Here is a 20577-nt window from a genome sequence, read left to right as displayed (position 1 = left end):
TTCCAAATGTATGCTATTAGTTATGAAGATGACATAAATGGCAGAGATTATATATAATAAGCTGGCAGTAAAGTAAGATTTTAATGGACAGCTGAGAGATTTTACATTTAAATTCAGATGGAGATGGAAAACTGTATAGTAATAAACATTTAAAATAGCAGAGAAATGAAAAACTGAACTATTCAATCTTAAATTAAATGTTCTGCTTCTTATTAAGGACCATAACAACCTTTTGGTTTTGCTCTGCAGTGAGAAAAGATGGGAGAAACACAAAAAATAACTACTTATTTACTTCAATTGCTCTCCAGTGAACATGCCAGGTACCCGTGTATCCACAAATAATTTTCCAGCTTCCATGACTTCAGGTATCATTTGTCATGACAAGCTACAGAATAATAATAACCAGAGTTAAACTTTTCTAATTTCATGCTGTATTTTTTCCCTGTGTACATTCTGACATAAAGCTTTGTACAAATTGAGAAATACTGAACCAGTATCCTGTAAAACCTCACTAGTTACACATCCTAAAGTACATCTATTCCAACAATCCAGAACTCAGTAATGAGGCATTTTTGAGTGTTCCATTGTGTCCTACTGCTGAATTCCAGATTTATTGCACATAAGAAAAGTCAAGTGTTGCCCAAATCAAAATGACAAATTTCTAATATTGCAGTCACTTCCCATGAAAGTTTTTGCCCACAAGAAAGAGCTACAGTGATCACATCCTTTTCCTTACAGGAGGAGAGAAAGAAAACCTGCAAGTGAGATCTAATGAGCTTACAAGGGGTAAATATCTGGTGCTCTTTCCAGATGGTTCAAGTAGCAAGAAAAACTGGGTTCAGTTATTGAAGATTTAGTCTCCTTAAAATAATTAGCAAGAAAAACTGCAAACCAGAGGAACTGAATTCCATTGTGACAATCCCATCATCACTAACACTCTTGTACAGTTTCACAGGTGCTGTGCAGAAGCAGTGCTTGGATCAGGATTGTATCTGCTGTAGGTAACAGTGGATAGCCATTAAAATGGATTCACTGGCACTGCAAACAGTCACTGGGGAAAAGCCACCCAGGAAGGAGGGATAAATCTCTTTTAACTGGGGGGAATAAGGGAGCCATTATTGTTCCCAAAATCCAGGCAAACACTCATGAATTTGAAGATATAGGACTCTGAATCTCAATTCTCTGGTTGGCTAAGTAGCATTCAGGGCTTTTCATAGCAAAAAACTCATAATCAGGTACAGAAAGGCTTAAAATTGAAGAAAAACTTATTATGCTTTGTATTTTAATGCATATCTTTTGCTTGAATGTCTTGGTTTTCAAGCTTTATACTGCAGTTCCTTGTTGATCTGTGCATGGCTGGGTTGACTGGGAGCCACCTTTGGGGAAAGAATTAACTTTGTAGGTCCAGATTCTTGGATGCCTTTGCTACTCTGTCACCACCTTCTTATGGAAAAAGATTGGGAAGGGAGTTTATTTGATCAACATGTCAGCTGGGGTGTGCTAGAAAAGAAATAAGTAGATTTTTAAAGGGAAAAAAGTCACCAAATTTACTGAGCAGAGAGTGTATTCTAAAGGCAATCATGTGATGATGGATTTTGTATATAGGAAGATAGGACAGTTGAACAACTAAATAAGCCATAAAAATTATTTTTTGCAAGCATCATCCAGGGCTTGGAAATTATTCAAAGTACACATCTATAAAAGAAAGAAATTAGGATGATAAAGACAAAAAATGGGAACAGACATGAAATACCTAAAGGAAGTACTCACAGTGCTTCCACAGTGTATTGGCAGTGAAGAACCAGTAGAGAACTCATTCAATGGAGTTCAGTGTTCTGGTTTTGAAAAAGTAAACATTTTTTGGCTAAAATTGGGATTGCTCAACAGAACAGAATTAATTGAAAATGTAGATTACAATAATTAGGACAAAAAAATTATCTCTTTGCTGATTTTTGTAGAGTTCAGTCTGAAAAAGCTTCTGTGAAAAAAAAAAAAGAAAATATGCTCGGATTTTTAAACTGTACTCAATAACAAATTACCTTTACATCATGCAGCCAATTTTGATAGACCATTTGTATTATTCACCCATTGGTGTATTGCTCCTGCACTCGTTAGCACCTCTTGAATGGATATTCCCTATCTATTTCATTTAGTTTGTCAGTAGTAATAAATCACAGTGGGTTTGTTTGCGTGTCCCTGACGTAAGACAAATAACTTTGCCTTACTGCACTGAACCCCAGGCTTCCTTCTGGGTGATATGTGTGCCTGGAACTTTAAGTCAGAGGCAATATCTGTTTTTTCATTATCCAGTTGCTGTCTGTACAGCCCTAGAGAATGGAAAATTAATACTTCAATTTTCAAGTATTTGGCGTTGAGCTGCATAAAACCACCTCCAACTTCCAATCTGGAACCTCATTGAAAAGATTTCACAAACAAGTAGATAAGACCTCTTTGAAAAAGAAACAGGCTTTAAGTATGAGGGTAGTAAAGCCACTTATTAACAGCTCTCAGCACCTAAAGAGCCATGGCCAAAATTCATTGAATTTAAACAAGCTAATTTTATGGTAACCCTGTCATCATCCAAGCTGCCTGTCTGTATTTAGGGCAGAACTGAGTTTTGAAGATGGTTTTAAATAGCTCACTTGCTAAAATATGCATGTGTCAAGAGACCTCAACATAGCCAAAATGTTTTGTCAAATAGTTTTGTCTGAAAATGTTACCTAAACGTAAAGAGGAAACAGTGCTCTCCTTGCTACAGAAAAATCTGATATTTTGGTTTTTCAGGACCCTGAGAGCACCAGAAGGCTTTGGCTGGTCCCTGCCAAGTCACCCCAAGGGACTCCATTCACCCCTTGGACACCCAGGCTCTCATTTAAGCTGAAGCTTGGATCCTCCGTTCTTGCCTGAGCTGTGCCATGGACATAATGGTCTCCAGCTCCTCCTCAGAACAGACCTGGAACAGATGCATCAGATAACATTATTTCCACTCCTGCCTGTGGCCCTGCTAGTCCTAAGTGGACCCCCAAACCTGACTGAGCTCTTTCCTTTCCCTGGGGCTGCTGACAGAGCCCATTGCCAGCATCCTGCCCTGTTCACTGTGTGCAGGTCCTGTGGGACTGTGCCCTGCTTGTGAGGACACTGCCTGGGCTGTGCTTGCCCTCACTTTCTGGTTTGTTGCCTCTCTCTGAGCAGGCCCACTCATGCTGCTCCCTGACACCGCTTTGGGATAACCAAAGTACAAATCATTCTTTGCCTGTTTCAGAGATGGACCTTGACAAAGTCCTTTTGTTTTCCAGGTTAAGCTCCTGTCTCACAGACTCATGATATGACATCAAGAGGAGATGGTATAGGATGCTCTAGGATGCAGTGTTGTGAACACTTTCGCTGGAAGACATTTAACTGTGCTGACTCTCATGAGTCACAGGTGTAAAGAGCAGCCAGTCCTGCTGTAGTTCATTAAGTGTTTATTTATTTGTCAATTCATATGGAACCCTGCTCTCTGGCCCTCACTGAGAGCGATCTGCTACATTAAGATGCCATTTTGGACAGAGCAGGGCACTGCTCATTACATGCACTACATCCAGGAGATTTCAGAGACCTGCTCACTGCCTTCCTCTCACAGCCAGAACTGGCAGGGCACTCTGTGACATGCCACCTTTTGGTTTGCACCTTTGGCAAAGCAAGCACTTGGGACTGGGTGCTCTGTCACTGACAGCGACTGCTCGGGCTCTGGAGGCTAAAGAAGGGGTTCAGCACTCCATCCTTACTGTCTCTCTGAATGCTGCCTAAAACCTAACACTGCTCTGATTGTTTGCTCTAAGATTGTTTCTTTGTGATTCTGTAGGGGATAAATGGAGCATGAGATACCCATACAGATGGACATGACGATGCTACAGGTTTGCAAAGAAGGCGCTTTTATGGCTTGAAACCTCTTCTAAAGAATAAGAAAGATAAAAGCAGGGTTGATGATAATTTTCCAGGACAGAAAATTATCAGCAGTTGTCACCATCATATTTTCTGAAAAATCACCTTGCCCAGGACTCTCTCCTGGGAAGCTGAGAAGCCTCAGAGAAAAAGGAAAACAATATTATCTAGTTTGCTTCTCCTGTGTTTTGCTGTTTTGGAATGTGGTTGGAGATTGTTATCCAACATGGGAATTGTTTTGACTTAATAGCCAATCACAATCAGGCTGTGTCGGGACTCTAGAAGGAGTCACGAGTTTTTCTTTAGTATCTTTAGCCTTCTGCCTGTATCTTTTCTCTATTTTTTAGTATAGTATTCTTTAATATAATATATATAATAAAATAATAAATTAGCCTTCTAAGAACATGGAGTCGCATTCATAATTTCCTCCCTTTAACAGGGGGGTCTAAGAAAATGCCACAAGTAGTGGCATCCCAGGGGTTGTTACTAGACCAAGATCTGAGATTTGTCCATCATCTTCATCACTTTCATTAAAAATGGCCATGCACAGCAAAAGTTTGCAAGTGATGTAATTTGGTATTCAAAGGCTGTTTAAATTGCAAGGAACTCCAAGGCAAATTCATAAAAAAGAGGAAGTGAATATCCACGCCATTTTGACAGGAAAATGTGAAGAGGACATGGACATACCTCTCTAGGTCATGTGGAATTCTGTGAACATCAGTATGTGGTTGTCTCTTGTTGTCATCTTATTGCAGGGGCTCCATACTGTTGCCTCCCACCACAAAAGTTTAATACCTTCTTGGTGCTGCTCCTCCAAGCACTGACTCTTTCTTCTTCACAGAGCAGCCAACTAACCCCAATTCCCTTCTTAACCAGCCACCCCACTCTTTTATAGCACTCTTCGTCTCATTGCTTACAGCTGTGGCCTGTTAAAGTCAGGCCTGTTCCTAATCTTTGATAATTGGCCCAGCTGCAGCCCCTTAGGGGTGAGATTACTTTCTACACTAACTTTATTTTCTTATATTCTATCCCCCTACAGTCTCTGGCAACATTAAATCTGCGGAGGATGAATCTTGGTGCTAAGTGGGCCGGTCCCTACAGTTGCACAAGCTAGTACCCAGTGAGTTTGGGATGAACAGCAGTGAGTGCAGGGCTCTGGGATGTGAAGTCCCCCCACTTCCAGATATGACCACTGGTGGCTGCTTTGGGACAATCACAAGCAACCCAAACACCTGAACTTCTGAAGAGTTTAGTATTATTCAAAAACTAAGAGATTTCATTGTAGATATCTTTCTCTAAATTGGTTATAAACATATTGAATAGAATAAGTCCCTCTACTGATTCCTGCTGGGAATATAAACATAATTTTGGGAGGACAGACACTCAGACTGTGACTGTACTAGTGAATTAAACTGTGACTAAAAATATACTCAGACACGGTTTGGGCCAGGAAATGTGCCTAGCTCCCAGGACTAATGACATCATGCCATCTTGGCAAACATCCCTCTGCTTCAGTCATCCATCTCTTTCCCATTAGGTCTTGTGTTCCCATGTAGATCGGCATATCATGAAAAAACACCCTTTGCATTGTGTTGTGAGCACCCTATTCTCAGAGGCTGTTTTTTAAGCCTTTGACAAGAGAAACAGCTTAGAGCTATGTGGGATCCTGAAGAAGTGAAAATCCTCATTTTGAGGACCCTGTGTGGGAAGATGGACCAGGAGTGTGTGTATATGGGAGGGTGAAGGTGTGTGTAGCATCAAATGAAAGTTCCCAAGTCTATGTAAAGTGTCAGTATGAAGTCTAGAGATAATCAGTTATTTTTCCACCTGCTATTGCATTGACAACATTCATTGTGAAAACCCTATTCTCAGAGGCTGTTTTTTTAAGCTTTTGACAAGAGAAACAGCTTAGAGCTCCAACATTCATTGGGTTTCAGGCCAGAAGAGAGCTCCAGTGAGCATTAATGGGGTTCCTACACTTGGTTTTGGGGCAGAACATGGAGCATTTCTAACATCAGGTGCTTGGTCACAGTGGACAACCTAGGCAGAAACTTGGCACATGCTTTTGTGGGCGGTGGAAAGCAACCATCTCCTCAAATGACAGTCTCCCATGGCAACCACAGCAGTCATAGATGCAGCTGCTGGGGATTATGGATAAACCAAAACCAGCTACTCACAGACCAGAGCCTCCTGAGAAATGATAATGCAGCATCTCTAGAGATGCTCAGATGCTTCTCTTCCTAACCAGACTGACATGGCTCTCCCTCCAGCCAGCTCCTTTACCGCTGGAGCACACAGGACACCATTAAACCACCAAAAGTGGCGTTTTATATCTTGGCCACACAGCAAAACTCACCTTTTCACTCCTGGGAGCAACTTTTGTGGCTAATCTGTGGAGCTACTTCCACCCAGGGCAGGACCTACCATGGCAAATACCCTCCCTCTCCCTCTTCTCACAGCCAGAGAGGACCCAACTTGCAGATTTGGCATAGTCCCAAGGCAGCCTGGAGCAGCATCCTCAGCTGGTTTTGCCTGTTCTTTTCTCATGCAGCTCCTTCAAATCCCTGCTACCCTCCAGTATCCTTGCTCTACTTTTCAGCCAGCCCTCTCTGGGCTCCAGAGTGTCTCCTCTCATGTGCTGTGTGAGGAGATTTGTGTCAGAAGTGTGAGATAGACAGTCTCAGTTCCTCAGGCAGGGCAGGGCAGAATAGGGAGGTGCGACACCCTTATCAGATGCTTGATTTGATCTTCCCTACTCCCATAGATAAGGCAGAGAATCATCTTTCTCATGCTGACCCTCTATCAGCACAGGTTGTCACTCCTTCCCAGCTGTTGTTCCACTCAAGATGTTGTTAGAGACAAACACAAGCTCACTTTGATTTGTTACTAATTAAGCATCTAATGAAAACACCACAGACTGGTTACTATTAGTCCAGTTACAATATTGCTTACAATCACAATAATGCTTACATTATTGAATACAGGAAAGCTTCATTAAAAATTGTACCCCTAAAAGGGGAGAGCTGGATAGAAGAAGGTCTTTCCCCATGAGGACAAAAAAATCAGTGGAACAGGTAGCCCAGAAAGGCTGTGCTGCTTCCATCCTTGGAGTTTGTGATGATGTAGATCAGACCAAACCCTGGGTAATGCAGCCTGGTCTCACTGTCCTTTGAGCAGGAGGTTCAACAACATGAATCTCTGTCTTCTCCTCCAACCTGGATTATCCTCTGATGATGGGGCAGATGGCACTCACAGGAAGCTTCTGGGTGACACAGCTCAGGCGCTGTGCTGCAGGGTGGGCTGCCCTGATGCTGGGAGAATGAACAGGAACCTCACCAACTGCACAGGTAAGGGCTGGTCCCTGCTCCAGAACAGAATTATCCCATGCAACAAGAGAGCTTGGGCTCCTACCAGCTGGGCAGCACATTTGCAAACCTTGTAACCCAAGTACAACTTCAGCCAGTGGTGGGCTGCTGTGGAAAAGACCAGCAGTCTGTGGTCTCTGGAAGAGGAGAGGAGCTTCTCTGTAGAGGAGGTGGTTAGCTGAAGAAAATCATTCTTCCCCTCTATCTGACAATCATTAGACACCAGCAGAAGGACCAGGCTCACTTGGAGGATTTAGTGAGCAAAAAGACATCTACAGGCAGAAGAAGCAGCTACAGGGTACAGAGGATGCCTTTTAAAATATAGCCCAGGAATGCAGGGACGGTTTAGAAAAGTCAAAGCTCAGCTGAAGTTGAAACTAGTGAAGGACATCAAGGCTACCATGAGCTTCTAATCCTGCTTTAGTAACAAAACATGGCCCACTGGCTTGGCTCACAGTGGTTTTAATAAAATAGACATAGGCTGAGGTACTCAAAGCCTCACTCCTCACCAGCAATATCTGCCAGTCCTCTCTGCTTAGTGAAAGGGTTCAAGGAAGAGAGAAACTTCCAGTAGTAGGTGAAGATTTAGTCAGGGATTGTATGTGAGAACTCAGCTGCTGCGAGTCCAAGGCACCCTGATGGGCTCTATCTGAGGATACCTGCTGGAATTCATAAAATTAGAGGGCTTTTAGGAAATGGTTAAAAAAGTATAGGCCTCAGACTGAAGTTTTGTTAGCATTGCAAATACAGCAAAAAAGTTTTCTAAGCGATAGAGCATATGTGACAAATAACAATAGGCCTCTGTAGAATTGGCTTATAGATTGCAACAAAGTTATTTAATGTGTGATTAGGTGGAATCTAGGCTGAGATAGTTTTATGCTATGCTGCAATGCCACACCTCCTTAGCATTCCCTGTGGATCAGCGAGCTGTTAACATCCTGTCTCCATTGTCTAACAATGTCCTGAGACTGATGTGCTGAAATAAGAAAGCTCATGTCACTAGTCCAGATTGTCCTGTTCTGTCCATGATTAGAGATAGTTGCCACAGCAAGTGAGTTCCTTGGTAAGCGTAGAGCATTTGACAATACCAAGACAACTAGCCAATGTCTTCAACTGAACATGCTCCACAGTTTTGAAGGCTTGGGATATTGGGGGAGATTCCTGATATAACTGAAGAAAAGTTGCATCCAACTTCATAAAGTACCAAAAAGCCAACACAGAGAAAGAGAACCTCACTTTGGTTCTGTGAAAGTCACAGATTGAGTCACCTTGGCACTTCTCCAAACATGCAAAAGATCACTGCAAACAGTGAGTATGGAGTTAGTTTCCAAGGGTAAGTCATACTTTACCCACAGCTTGCCTGCTGTGATTGAGTGACTTCATGTGTGGAATTGGGTGGGGGGAACCAATGAATGTCATCTCTCACAACTTCAGGAAAGCTCTCAACACTCTCTCCCACAGTCTTGAAAGGTAAAGAACAGGTTGGATAGTGGTTAATGGATTCCCACATCCCACCATATTTCTCTTTTGGATCTAATTTTTCTTATGATCCTGTCACACTCTGGTGGTTACTTAAGGACCCATCAGATACACTCCAGCTTTACTGCTCACATAAAATGCAGGAGAGAAGAAGGAGGGAGTGCAGCTCGTGGTTGGTACGGAATATATATGTCAGTGGGAATTGGCAGTTCAGAAACTAGGGGACAGTTAGAACAGTTAAAAGAATACAGATTTGGTCAGGCACTGTTTCACTGCTTATAAAGTGATTGTAGTAGGGGGAATGCATCAAATGTTTGAGCATGGAGTCTATGATTGGTCCTCTCCTGAAGTTGTCATCATGCATAATTTTTTATCCTGCCCCCTAATAAAGCTATGCACTATGAATATGAAGACATTTTAAAAAATTTTATTAATCTTCATATTGCTAGGGTGGTTTTTTTAACCAGCTTGTGTTTGACTTCTGCTGTTGTAAAAGCATTCAGGATACTGTATGCAGTCTGTCCTCAATTCTAAGATTATTGACAAGTAACAGGAACACTAATATCAGTTTTGCTGCTGGTCTCACAGCAGTGACAGATCTGAAAGCTCCTGAACTCTCTGAGTGGAACACAAATTCTACATGACTAGTGGAGTGGTCCATGAAGTGGAAAGGCATGCAAAGTAGTATTCCCTTGCTGGAGTATCTGCTAAGTGTTAATGTATGTCATCACCTTGCGTGGCAGGAAAAATGCTGGTGGGCTTCCTCATGTCTAATATCCCTGACCTTATTTCCTCCTTTGACATAGGGAGCATTAGGGCTAAGGTGTCAGGAAGGATTTTGGGCCAAAACATTTTTGTAAGGTTTGTCATTCATTGTACAAATGTCAAAGATTGTCAATATTACAGCTAGCTCTACCTGCCAAGTGCCTGTAAGGATAAGATGGGCACAAGAATAAGGTATCCTAACCCATGTGCTTGGAAGTCCCCAGCCTCAGCACTCATTTCTTAGAGTCTTTAGATATTTTTCATTCCTGGAACTAAACAGCCATTCCCAAGCACTGCAGTCCTAGACCTGTGAGCATCACTCCTCGTCCTACCTTTTGTTTAACACTTTTTAAAATCAAAATTATACAATCCGTTCCTCAACAAGAATGTTGTGTGAGCCAGGGAGCAGTGATGACAGGCTTCTTTCTCAGGGAGGATGAGCTGAGCAAGACAATGGAGTCAGCAGGGCTGGTGCCTCGCTGTCTGGAACACAACCTGCACTATCTGAGCAAGATGAGCAAGGCAGCCCCAGAGGTGGAGACCAGGTGGAACTGTGAGTCCAGATTAGGGAAGTCAGGTCCAGGGGTCAAGTCAAAAGAGTCAGGTCCAGGTGGAGGCAGGAAGCCACTCTGCAGGCCAGGGTTGGGTTTGGTGAGGGTAATCAGGATCAGTTACAGCCCAGTGATTGTTGTCTGATGAGAACAAGCAGTCCTTGGAACAGTCCATAGCAATGAAGGAGAAATTTTTTGGTGTGCAAGGACTGCCTTGTCTTCTACAAAAGGTGAAACTTTTGAGAGGTTACAGGACTGAGACAATGGTGAGGATTATCTCCCATGCTATGGGAGATATGGTGATGAAAATGTGTGAGCAGAATGCCGGACGGAAAGCAATGCTGCATCTGCATGTTCCTGTTTGTGTTTCTCATGCCTAAGACTGTACTGCCAATAGGCAAAAGTATAAAGGCACATTTCAAAATAAAATTTGAGTAGGAAGGTGTTCAGTGAGGTTACAGTGGCCTTTTTCATTTTATGTGGCTCATGTACATTTTTACCAAAAACTGTAAAAATTAACTTTGTCTCACACATTCCTTGAGCACCATATTGGCTCCATTTGCCCCCAACCTGAATTATATCCTATCAGTTAATAGGTTCCCATATTCCCAGTCTTTTCCTAAATTACTATACCAAATGCATTTAGTGCAAATTATGGCAGCTTCTATACTTGCCTCTAAGGCTGTTTTTTTATAGGGTGTCAACCATCTCACTGAGGCTGGCCAGTATGAAATAGCATCTTGTTTTGATTTAATGGAAATCCCCTGCAAGCACAATGTTCCAACATCTATAAACTGCATTTGCAACACAAACTGTTTCATTGCAGAGCAGCTAAAAATACTGGTGTGCTCTCCTGCACTTTGTGCCTGCTCTCTCCAAACAACTCCCCCTCCAAACAACAACCACCACCACATGTAGATACTGAAACAAACAAACCCAGGTTTTGGTTGGTAATTGGACTTAACATTTCCTACATTTCTTTTGTGGTTTGTCTGCAGCTTGGGGTGACTGTAGCAGACCCAGTCAGAAAACTATTGTCCATCAAGAAAGTGTCGATCTGCAGAACAATTGACCTGAGGAGGCACAAGCCTGTGTTCTGAGCAATGGGCACAGGCAAGGTTAACAAGACAGGCTCAAGGTCAGGCCAGGAAAGACAAACAGCACTCCAAAAATAAGACTAGGGACAGGCACACTTAATACACAGCTATGGAAAGGGCTGAGGGCCCAGAACTGAGCTTAAAGGGAGAACCTGGTCTATGGACATCAGTGGAGGCTGTGGATATGCTTGGAGGAATTGGGGACTACTAGTGCCTGCACAAATTAGTCCCTGAAAAATTCTTGGCATATCACACAGCTAGTAAGCAGGAGATGTGTGACCTTCAAAGAGAGCTGAGCTGCCACTGCTGCTGATGCCTGGGGTGTGCTTCTGGGCAGAGGGACCTGTGCCTTTTCTCTGTATGGTGGAGCAGACTGCTGAGAAGATACATTATTTAGATTTTGCTAATCATCACCACTTCATCAACACAGCAATACTGTTTTGGACATCCCAAAGTTATTTCTGAGAGTTCTAATACCTTGCTGGCCTTTTGGGCTGGTGAAAGCAAATACTATTGCTACCAGTGGGGAAAGAACCAGATGGATTGTTTAGGAATGGTGTTCTCCAATTTGGTATTCCCACTGAAAGCACTCTAAACCATGTGCTGCTCCCTCCCTCCCCTGTAGAGGGCTGGAAAGGAGAACTGGAGGCACAAAAGATGAAGATCACAGGTTGAGATAAGAACCATTTACTGGAAACAGCCATGAGATAAGAAAATTAACAGTAACAGCCACAATATGAATGAGAGAGAGTACAAGAAAGAGGTGAATGATTCACATGAAAACAATATCTAACCATTCCCTCTGCCATCCTGCACTGACCCAGAAGAGATCCCTTCCACCCATGCTGGAAATGATGTAGGGTAGTACAGAATAACTTCTGGGTCCCTGTCATGGCCTCTCCTGGCTACTGCAAAAATCAACCGTGTTGATTTTTCCTTCCTGTATGGAACCAAGGAAATGGTATTATTGCCTCTTTTCTCTCACTTTCACTGTGTTCACTTGTGGTTTTGCTAATGAGGATGTGCATGGCAAAGTGTCAAGGGGGACTCTAGAACACAGCACCAACATCTTGGTATCTTGCTTTGCCCTTGCACGCATAGGCTTAGAGCTTTATATCTGAGGTGCCCTCCCATGGCATCAATTTTATCATGACACAGCCTCTGAAGATTTTAATGAATTGTTTAGGGGACCAAACACCCCGAGCTTGGTGACTGATTAGGTGACCTGAGAAGTGAGCTGCTGCTAGACAAGCACATTACCATAGAGTTTGCAGCACCAGCACTCAAATCCTATGGCTATCTGTGATGTGTATGAAATTTAAAGACATCACTCTAAATGGAACAAAGAGAAAACATTAATTTTGAGTTGCTGAGAGATTCCATCTGGGACTATGGCACGAATACAGACAGTGATGCACCCCGAAAGATCATGAGAGCAACAGTGCTGTGCTGCCTGGAGCAAGAAGTGTGTCATAGGAGCAAAGCACCTTCAGAAGATGCAGAGATAATATATGTCTGGAAGGTAGTCATTGATTAAAAATATTGACAGCCTTCCCAACTGTTTTGGATCACTTGCCATTTGGTCACTGTTAGGAACATCCTTTTACTGCCATTCTGACAGGGTACAGCAGCTGTGGAAAAAATTGCTTTTTAAAAAGTCCTGGAGAATGCCAACTGTTTGCTTTGTGCTCTGCCTGACAGCCTCATGTTTAGTTGAAATTGCTGGCAACTGTTGTATCAGAACAGCAAATCAAAAAAGAAAAAAATTATAGAAAAAGTAAAAAGAAAAAAAAAGAAAAAGAAAAAGAAAAAGAAAAAGAAAAAGAAAAAGAAAAAGAAAAAGAAAAAGAAAAAGAAAACCCCACAACTGCTCTGCAAATATTTTTGTAATTAAATTTGTGGATGATTTGGCTAAAGATATTAGTGACTCTTATTATGGGGAGAGGCTGAGAGAGTTGGGATTGCTCAGCCAGGAGGGGATTAGGCTTAAGAGTACTAAGTGTATATAAATACCTGATGGGAGAATGTGTAGAAGACGGGGCCATACTCTTCTTGGTGTTATACCATGGATGAACAAGAGACAATATAGTCACATGCAGAAATAAGAGGGTTTTAGTACAAGAACTGATTTTTTTTTTTCTGTCAGTGTATTTTTCTGTCAGTTACATATTGAAAAAAGATACTTGCACTGGGTACCAAAGAGGAAGGACCAAGGCCAACATCCTGTCTTTCTGTCAGGGCAGACTTAGAAGCATGATATCCCAGCATCTGTGAGTGACCTGTACCTTCGGAAGCAGTGGTCTGTTAGTGCACTCAGGGATGAGCCACTTTGGATGCATGCCTAGAAAGGATTCTCTGGCATAGGGGTTTGTTGAAAAAAATAATCGTGAGAGCTCTTTGGTGTCCATCTTCACACTTAGTCAAAAGGCTTGCCAAATATTGTCTCTATCATATTGCTCTACATGATCATATTAACAGTGATAGTCAAAGCCCTTGCAAAACATATTTCTGCTCTACTTTTTTTCTCTTTTATTCAAGGAATAGGAACCAGTACAATACTGATCTGAAGACTGGCTGAAGGTAAACAGCTTATAGCCAGGGGTGAACTATTCCCTGTTGGCTGAGAACATATGTAGTCTTTCCTATGGCTGCCAATCCTCTCTGTAAGCTGCAGGTATTTTCTCACTCCCCAGCCATTTCTAAAGTCAAGTTGCAATGGTTTCACTAGGGTTTGTTCATCATCCATATATAGAACCACAAAATTTATATCTTACCGTTTGAAGTCAAAAGTGTTCTAAGCATAATTACCGCCAAAAGTCTCGCTATCTGTCACCATGATAACAAGAAACTCAAGCAGCTGTCTCAGAAACAAACTTTCCTGGTTGTTGACATGGCTGCCTGGCCATTTTGTTGAATCCTTTCATGTCCACCTGGTCAACCAGGTATTTAATGCTGGCTCTGTGTGGAGACTCAGAGTGCCCCAAATGCACCCTGTGTGCCACCCACACTCTCTTCACACACAGCAGGCCATGGATAATAACTGGCCTGCAGGTCCCTGTTGCCAAGGAGCACATCAAACAAATGTTGATTTTGCTGAAAGAGCCTAATTTTTACATGTGTTCAGATCTCTCTAATCTTCCCTAGTCCTGGCTATGGAGGAGCCCAGAGGTGCAGACTGCCTTGAAAGTGGAAAGTGGAGGCACCTTCTCAATGCTTCAAAGAAATCCAGCTTTGATTTGCTGTACTACTGTTCCTGAGGAGCCTTAAATGTAACTCATCCCTTTTTAAATTATCTATCTCCTTTACTAGTCATAAAACAGATATTTTTTTTTCTAAGTTTTCAATTTCTCTTGTACCATTTGGCCTGGGTTGTTATTTTTGTTCGTCACAGCCAGACTGCTGTCTGGTGCCTCCTGTCCTCATTTTTTTTAAAGGACAGACACAGGCTGTCCCGTGCCAGAAGGCATGACAAGTGTCTCTTTCTTTTAAAGTTTTCCTGTGGATGTAAATAAGCCACAAGCCCTCCTTGATTTTCTGCTGTTTCCAATCTCCCCAACACAGACTAGGAAATTCATCCAAACATTTTCTGTAGTACCTTGAGTGAGACTTTCAACATGTGACTTTATAATTTTCCAAGTCTTTTAAAATGTCTGGCCTTTCTCCAGCTGAAAGGTATGGAATTCCATATGGGATATGGAATATACCTTCTGTGTATTCTTCATACACAGAATGCATGGCAGGCTGCAGAGCATACCACCTACACATAGCAGGAATGCTTGGAATACCAGGTGCACCGTGTCTGGCCTGGCCAATATAGTGCATTTATAAGGCTGGATTCCTGTGACAGTTTGCTTCTGTCATGTTGGTGTGGTTTATTAAAATATCAGAGACTTACAGGGCTGCAGATTCTACTTTACAATTGACTTGCTAAAGCAAAATGTGTTTGTTGTGGTCAGTCTTCATTTTAACCCTGCGTCATCACACAGCAGCAGGCAGCTGGCAGACTGTGCAGTTATAGCTGTTTATATGGCCTGATAATGCATTTTGTAGCAAAAAGTGTTGGGCACTATTTGGTTTAGAGTGCTCAGTTAAAGTGCTTTCTGATGGAGGCTTTTACTTCACTAATAGTATCAAGTGTTAAAGGTTATACAGCTTTAAAACCACTTTTTGAAGAACAGCTTAAAACATCTTTTCCCAGTCAGTCTGTAGCTTCTGAGGTGGTGTGCCCACTGTAAAAATGGTTCTAAATTGCTGTCCCTGGCTATTATGCAGTGGCCTGCACAATGTACCTGTCACCTTGAAGATGCACTTAATCCCAGCCTTGTATTTGGAAAATTATTCCAGCATTCAGCAGGGCAACCATTGTATCTCCACATCTGCCACAATTACCTTGTTTATTTTAAAGTTCTTACTTGCTCCCTTACCAATGCTTTAATCTTCCTCGTTTGCAAGCCACATGGTGCTTTACCTACTGCAATCACATGATTTATCCTGCTCAAGATTCCCATTTTACCAGGACCATAGTGTCTTCTAACAAGACTTGTGGCATAACCATGTCTTTCAACACACCATTACTACCCATGTTAAGAAATGAAGCAGGGGGCAATGTCATATGCAGAGAAATTTTATCAGCTGGGTGTGAGGAGTAATGGCTTGCTGCTCAGGCTTCTCCAGCCCCAGCACTGAGGAGCCTTTCCTGTGTTTCCCAGCCTTTTTCTGTTATGGATTTACATCACAGTTTATAATGGGTATGACTAGAAGACACCAGTGTCTTCCCATTACTTCAAGCTGAATTACAAAGAAGCAGCTGTAGTAAGATGGACTTTTTTTCTCTCCCTTTGTTGACTGGGATGAGAATTTTTCCTGCTGTATCTGACAAGCTACCTCCAATGGGGTCAGTGGAGTCTCTATTCAGCATTTTGGTAGCTACATTGATTCACAGGAAAATTAGTTGCTCATTTTGGGGGAAGCAAAAAATAAAGTGTTCCCAGCTTACAAACAACAGCAGAGAATGTGGTCCCTAAATGCTGTGCTCAGAAGGGAAGTTGAACACATGACTGGAAGTCCAATACCTTGTTTGTTTTCAGGTTTCAATGCAGACAAACAACCTGAAGGCTTCACAAGTGGTTTTGCAGATGAGTGCACACTATGCTGCACTGAAATTTTCTGTTGTTCTCTTTTGATGCTGTGTTATTTGATAAGCTGTAATCATACTTATGTTATCCCATTTGTTCTCCCAAGCTAGCATCCTAACGACTTGGATAATGAAATATGTAAATCCTATATTTGGCCCAGCAAATGTTTTAAAGCAGGAAAACACAAAGAAATGGAGCCAAGCAAGAGTTTGAATTATGTATATTGATGTATTAATTTCAATATCAATTTCATGCTAATTTTTAATACAGATTGTTTTTTTTCTTTTTAAAGTGATAATTTAGCAGACTAGTAATAAATTACTGTGGTTTTATATTAGATCCCTAACAGATATCCAGACCATGGGGGTTTTTTTATCAAGACAACTTAAAAAAAATAATTTAAAACCTTGGCAATCAGCGAGGCGAAAGAATTTCTATCACTTGGTACTAGGCTAATGTCACATTACTGTGACATTGAGACAGCTTTTTAGCCAAGCTAAGTGTTTAATTCCTTTTTTTTAGATTTTCTGTCTCACGCAATCTCATTCTCTACAGGATGGTGAAAACAGCCTTTCAAATCTGATTGTTCAAATGAAAATTGAGATTCATATTTTTTCACCTCCCAGCTGCCACATTAACATCAGTTAACATCAAGAATGAGAGAACACCACTGCAGTTCTGTATCTGTTTTTTTAGTGACTACACTTCAGCCTACTGCACAAACAAAAGGCTCAAAAACTATAAATGGGATGTTACTTACCTTCCCTTTCTTGCCTTGAATGGCTTGTCTAAGACTGTAGTGAAAGAATGAAAATGTGCATTGATTCTCAGCAGCATACCTTGTCCCTTCTGGGAATAAATACAAAGGTCCAGTCTGTGAGTTCGTAATTTCATGATCTTCCATGAGCATTCAATTGACATGGATTTCACAATGCAGTAACACCACTAGAATAACTAAGGTGATAATGTTTAATTTTTTTGAAATTCATTTGAAGTTGACATTCATTTTATTGTGCCCAGCCTGAACTGCTGTGGGAGTGAGCTAACTGATATCTTTAGAAAGCTTTTCTATTTGATCACAGCACTTCATTAGGTGAAATGGAGGGTCTACTGGAAGATGGTATCCACCTAATAATGAGAAGATCCCTGTGAACAGACTTAATAATGAAAGAAGACATTCTTGAAGTATGCTCAAGAGCAGAGACTTCGACATGGAGTCAAGTAAGGTAGCGCTGCATGTGGAGGAGGTGACATGAAAGTTACAAGGAGGACTTTTTACTTCCCTATTCAAAATGAAGGACATTCAAGGGACATATCTCAAATTCGTGGATACTGAAGCTCAGAGTTCGAGCCACAGGCAAGAAGCATTGAAGTGAAAGAGCTTCTTCAACATCAGAGCAGGGAATATCCAGGTAGCTGATGACAAGACACTTTCATTTATATATAAATTGAGCTTCCTCAAGAGGGAAACTGCAGATATGAAGACATTCTGCCTGTCTTATGAGTGTAACTACTGTAATAATTTTCTCCATTATTTTAATGCATTATTTTGTTGGATGAGTGTACCTACCACACAGGGAAGAAGAGATCTCTCTGTTGTTCAACCTGATACATTGCCATCAGAAGACTCAAACTGAAGACACTTTATATTCTCTTTTTACATGAGTTCTGCATGTAAAAGATCAAATGAAAGGTAATACCCCCAGTCCATTTCTCCCCTGATTTCAGATTAATTTTATTTTTCCACATTTTTCTCTCAAATTTGCATGTGCTTTACCAAATCTTAGAAATGACAGGCAGAAAGACCTCTTATCACTACTTAGTAGACTTCACTGAGCTCTCTCCCCTTTACTTGATTACATGGTGCTCTAAACCTAAATTTCTCCTCACCCATGCATATATTTTGCTCTGTGAAGTCAGAAATTTTATGCAGAAGAAGTCTATGCTTTCTAAAAGAGGAGCCTTGTATTGATGAAAGGAGAAAGAATGTTAAATGCAGTGTGGTGGGCTGACCCTGCCTGGATGCCATGTGCTCATCAAAACCACACTGTCATTTCCCCTCCTCAGCTGGGTAGGGGAGAAAAAAAAGGCTTGTGGGTCAAGATAGGGATGGGAAGAGATCTCTCACCAGTTACCATCAAGGGCAAAACTGACTTGACAAAATTATTTGATTTCAAATAATACAATCAAATTGGAGTAGGATAATGAGAAATAAAACCAAATCTTAAAACCTTCCCCCTGACCCCTCCCTTCTTCCTGGGCTCAACTTCATTCCCAGTTTTCTCTCAGTTCCTCCCCCACAGTGGTGCAGAGGAATAGAAAACAGGGGCTGCAGTCAACTCATCCCTCTGAAAACCTAGCCCCCACCAAAACCTTGCCACCCAAATGCAACACATGCACATATTTATCTTCAGAGGTAAACACCCAATTGTTGGTTATTTTTAATGACCTGGACAGATTCTAGTTAAATAAGGCTTGAAACCAAGTTTTAATGGAAGAAATCAGAATGACTAAAATAGAATGCAATCTTTTTTCTTTCCACTGAAACTGCTCCTCTTCTATAGCTTATATATCCAGAATGAAATAAAACTGTGGTGTACTTGAATGTCAGCTAATGAAATTTTAACAGGGAATTAAGCTTTTTAACACTAAAGAATGTGAGTCAGTAGAGTACATTTAATCATGGACCAGATCAATCATCTTCAATTGTTAGTCTTGCTTGATTAAGGTTCTTAAGATGTGGTTCTTTAGGTGGTCTTCTATGTAGGGTTTCATGTCACTATGTACTAACATAATGTTGACAGGTTACTTATACATTTCACTTGCTATTCACAACTACAATAACTTCATGCTTTCTTGTAGCCTAGATGAGACTTTAGCATGGCAGAAACAAGACTGATTAGATCCATCTTGGGTGAAGTGGACATGTTTTTTACTTTGAAATATCAGTCGTAAATCAAAGCAAGAAGGGATTATTCAACATAAACATTGTCTCAAATGCTTTTTTATGCTGTAAACTGCATTAGTAGCTACAGGACAAAAGGCACCCATGGGTTCCTTAATCCTGTCTGTGAGACACCCAGGACATTCAATGAATCCAGGGTTTTCTAATATTAAAATGACTAGGCATGGGTCAAATATATTCTGACTGAAATGTGAATGTACTTTAGATCAGGATTTTGGTTTCAGGTAGGCAGAAAGAGTGCACTAGCTTTTCAAGTCCACAAAGAATCTCAGTTAGCTGACTGCAGTTTTTATGTACTTCTTTCCGTTGCTAGCTTCCTCTTCTTCAACAAAATCCATCAAAAGAAATGGCTCTCTGCAGGATTTTCTAGTTTTAGTACTGTCTCTTGAAACTGCAAACACCAAAGCTTTTGCACAACGTCACTGCTAATATGAGACACTTCCCAGAATTTTTTGTCACGGGAATTCTACTAGGAATGAGTTGCAATGGATACCCTTTAACAGTTAAATTTTAATCACAGCCTTGCAGCTGAGGGACCTGGGGAGATGGAGGTGCAGCAGTGTCACTTCTTTAGGTAGTTTGGTTCTTAATTCAAAATTTGAATGCTTTGTTTCTAGATTAACACTTGAATCTCTTGACTTAATTATTTTATCGAAGACAGGACAGTGAACAACATATTTGCCTGAGGTAAAGAAACCATGGTTTAGTACATCTAAATTTTCGTGTAAATAGAACAAGTTTAGCATCTGAGACAGTCAATGACTGATCACATTTCTTCTCCTGGCTTTAATAAGGACATGCTGGTATGAATGATGGCTTTAAGACCTAAAGTTGCCTGGTTCAACTATTTTACAATAAAGAATTTAATTAGACTTTGATGTGGATTTTCTAACTAAATCCTTCAGGTATTTCTGCCTTCTTCATCAATATTGCCATAAATGAATCTCTATTTGCTGCGATATTTTGGTAATTTAGTGACTAAACTGCTTTTGTCTCTTTCCTCTAAGGCAATATATTTACTTCAACTTTTTTTTTTTTTTTTTTTTTACCTTCTCCTCATTCTTCAGTATTATCTTCATTCATTTAAACAAACAAGATTAGAAAATCAGCACACAGAGAACTGAAAGGCAGCTCTTTATGGTACCTTCTATCCACACAGATAGAAGGATTTGCATGGAGCATCTGCTTCTTGTGGTGATGAAGATTGCTCCTAGGATGCAGTTACAGCTGTTTGATCCCGCTAGAGACATAATGACTCTGCAGCAAGAAGACCTGATGGTTCCTCAACATGGGCAA

This window comes from Zonotrichia albicollis, chromosome 1, assembly GCF_047830755.1.
Source record: "Zonotrichia albicollis isolate bZonAlb1 chromosome 1, bZonAlb1.hap1, whole genome shotgun sequence".
Classification (NCBI taxonomy): domain Eukaryota; kingdom Metazoa; phylum Chordata; class Aves; order Passeriformes; family Passerellidae; genus Zonotrichia; species Zonotrichia albicollis.
Note: the sequence above shows the minus strand (reverse complement) of the source record.